This window comes from Phaethon aethereus, assembly GCF_964289735.1.
Source record: "Phaethon aethereus genome assembly, chromosome: 2".
In the NCBI taxonomy this organism is placed as follows: domain Eukaryota; kingdom Metazoa; phylum Chordata; class Aves; order Phaethontiformes; family Phaethontidae; genus Phaethon; species Phaethon aethereus.
Window position 1 is genome coordinate 19,654,222 of NC_138582.1, and position 3,287 is coordinate 19,657,508.

Consider the following 3,287-nt stretch of genomic DNA (forward strand, 5'->3'; position numbering starts at 1 on the left):
AGTTAATTTTCTTCCTAGTAGGTGGTATAGTGCTGTGTTTTGGATTTAGGATGAGAATAATGTTGAAAACACTCTGATGTTTTAATTGTTGCTGAGCAGTGTTTACACTACATCAAAGACTTTTTAGCTTCTCCTACTGCCCTGCCAGCAAGGAGTCTGGGGTGCACAAGAAGCTGGGAGACAACATAGCCAGGACACCTGGCCCAAACTGGCCAAAGGTATATTCCATACCATGTGACATCATGGCGAACAGTAAAACTAGGGAGAGTTGGCTGGGGCGGGGTGGGACGGCCACTGCTTGGGGACTGGCAGGTCATCCCTCAGCAGGTGATGAGCAATTACATTATGCATCATTCGTTTTGTATATTGTTTTAGCATTATTATTTTCCCCTCCTTTTCTGTCCTATTAAATTGTCTTTATCTCAACCTAAGAGTTTTACCTTTTTTTCTGATTCTATCCCCCATCTACTGCAGGGGAGTGAGCGAATGGCTGTGTGGTGTGTAGGTGTCAGCTGGATTAAACCACAACACTTACTTTATGCAGGGGGGTTGGACCAGATGATCTTCAGAGGTCCCTTCCAACCCCCACCATTCTGTGACTCTGTGATTTGATTCTGTGAAACACTTTAAAAAATCCCCCTTACCTTAAAATAAGCAGTATGGATTTGAAAACACCTGGAAGACCCAGATTTTTGCTTTGCTTTTAACAGAATTAATACAATATGAAGATTCCTTTGTAAGGAAAAAGGTAAAATTCTAGCCTTTATTTCTATTAACTGTAAATCAGAAAAAAAATATTTTTGATAGCTAAGGAGTATAAAAAGGTCTTGTTTCACATGGTACTGCTAATATTGAAAATGTGAAGATTTGTTTTTTATTTAAATTAGACTAATACATCTCTATAGCTAGAGGTCAAAAATTTTTATGCATACTTCAATAACCATATAATGAAAAGGGACATTATAAAGAAGAAAATGCAAAGTACTCTCCTTATATTCAGTCTGAAACTATTACATCCAGAAGGAAAGGTATAAGAATTATTTTTTAATCATTTTTAATATATTTAAGTTAAAAACTGTGTACAAATTAAAAATTAATTCTGTATCAAAATTACTTTACAATTTTCTCCTTTTTTTTAAACTTTTATGAAAGTAAAAGGTTTATTGGAAGAAGGAAAATCATACAAATAAGTCAATACCAGAGTATCAGCTACAGTAGTCTTGTGGCTCACAAACAAGTAGGGCCCAATTTGTGTGAATAATTAACAGTCAAGTGACACAGACACACACACACCTTTGTCATCTGGCTTGCTAACCTTAAGAGAAGACCATTATACAAGGTTTCTGCTGAGCATTCAAAACAATTTTTTGACACAAGTAAATGACAGTGGCTGTGCTGGAGTTCTTTCTCATGAATAAGGAAGAACTGTTTGGTGATGTGCTTATTGAGGGAAACCTTGACCATTGCTACTGTGAGACAGTGCTGTTTGAAATCCTGAGAAAAATGAACAAGAAAAATCATAGAATTATGGCCATGAACTTCTGGAGCAGCTTTCAGTTTGTTTAGGGCTTTGCTTCTTGAGACGCCATGGGAGATTGGCCATGGCCAAAACCAAAATGGCACCAGAGAGCTGGTTAAACTTCAAGGAGAATGTCCTCAAGGGACAGAATGGTTCATTCTGACATGTAGAAAGTTGAGCAGAAGAGACAGAAGGCCAGCACAAATGAACAGGGAGTGCCTGACTGATCTCAGATGCAGATAGAAAGCGCGTGGAGAGTTGTGGCAAGGATGGGCCACTTGAGAGGTCCACAGAGACATTGCTTGTGTGTGCTGGGTTGGAGATCAGAAGGCAAAAGTTGAGCAAGAGTTTGCACTCAGAAGAGACATCAAGGACAAGAAGACAACTTCTAGAAGTTCATTGGTAGCAGAAGGAAGGCTGAGGGAATAGTGTGCCCACGGCTCAATGGGGAGAAAGCCTGGTGGTGATGGACATCAAGAAAGCTGAGGTACTCAATGGATTTTTTTTAAAGCTTTGCCCCTATGTTTCACAAGCCCCTAAGTCTACGTTCAGGCTTTGCAGAAGTGAAACTGAAGGCAGAGTTAGAGATCACTTAACCCACTTGGGCCCACAGAAGCCCATGGCACCAGATGGTTTGCAATTACAGGCACTGATGGAGCTGGCTAATGTCTTTACAAGGCTACCTTTTACCACCTTCAAAAGGCCACAAGAAAGAGGTAGGTTCCAGAAGCAAAGGAAAAGGCAAACATTGCACCTATTTTAAAAAAATGTAAGGGGAATGTGGGAAAACTGCAGTCCAGGCATTCTCATCTCATTTTCTGGGAAATTTAGGAAGCTAATCCTCCTGGAATTCAGGTCCATGCAGTCCCACAAAGGAAAAGAATAACCAGCACAGATCTGAAATGAATTACATGGAGAATTTCACTAAAACTGAAAATATTTTAGAGATATTTTTAAATTGTTTGCAAAAATGTTTATATACCACTCCCTCAGATTTGAATAAATGATCAAAAGTACAAGAAGTAAACCAGCTACCTATGTAACAAATTAATAGCACATTGGCACCAGCTCTAATTCTCCCCAACTAGAGTTTTCTACCAACTTTTTCTCTAATTTGTGTTTAGATTTGAGTATTTGGTCTTGTACTGAATGTGGTTTTCTTCAGAAAACTGAAAATCATCTACTAAACATTATTGGCTTTCAGATGAGAAATGTTTTGGATTTGGATGAATAAAAAAGAATTTATTTTGCAAAAAGAGATTTTTTTTTCCATATCTATTTCTTGCTCAATGAAGTCCCAGTGTAGTTTGGGACTTTTTTCTTTTGTCTCACATGTATTTCATTTAAAAAAAAGGAGAAAATAAATGTTTCTGGAAATCCATGAAATTTTGGTCTGGCATAAAATAGTCTCCTGTTTATATTGTTATCAGTCAGCTTGTCTAGATTTCCAGACAGTGATTTGCCTCTGACATAGTCATATATAGCATGATGTATTTGTATGTAACACATCTTGGCTTGGATATGCACTTCATAGTCATGTTATAAAATATCAGTTTTATTTTAGAGAACTAAAGAAATTTCAAATTATGTACACAGCACAGAATACACAAATATTTACATGAATACATAAAACTGATACTCCTGTAAAATTCACAAAGTTGACAGCAATGAAGTTTATTGAGACTGATGATTTTATTATTGAAAGTGTTTAAGCCATCACTGCCTATTTCAGTTTAGCAAGGTTCAGTTAAACAAGAAAGCAAATCTT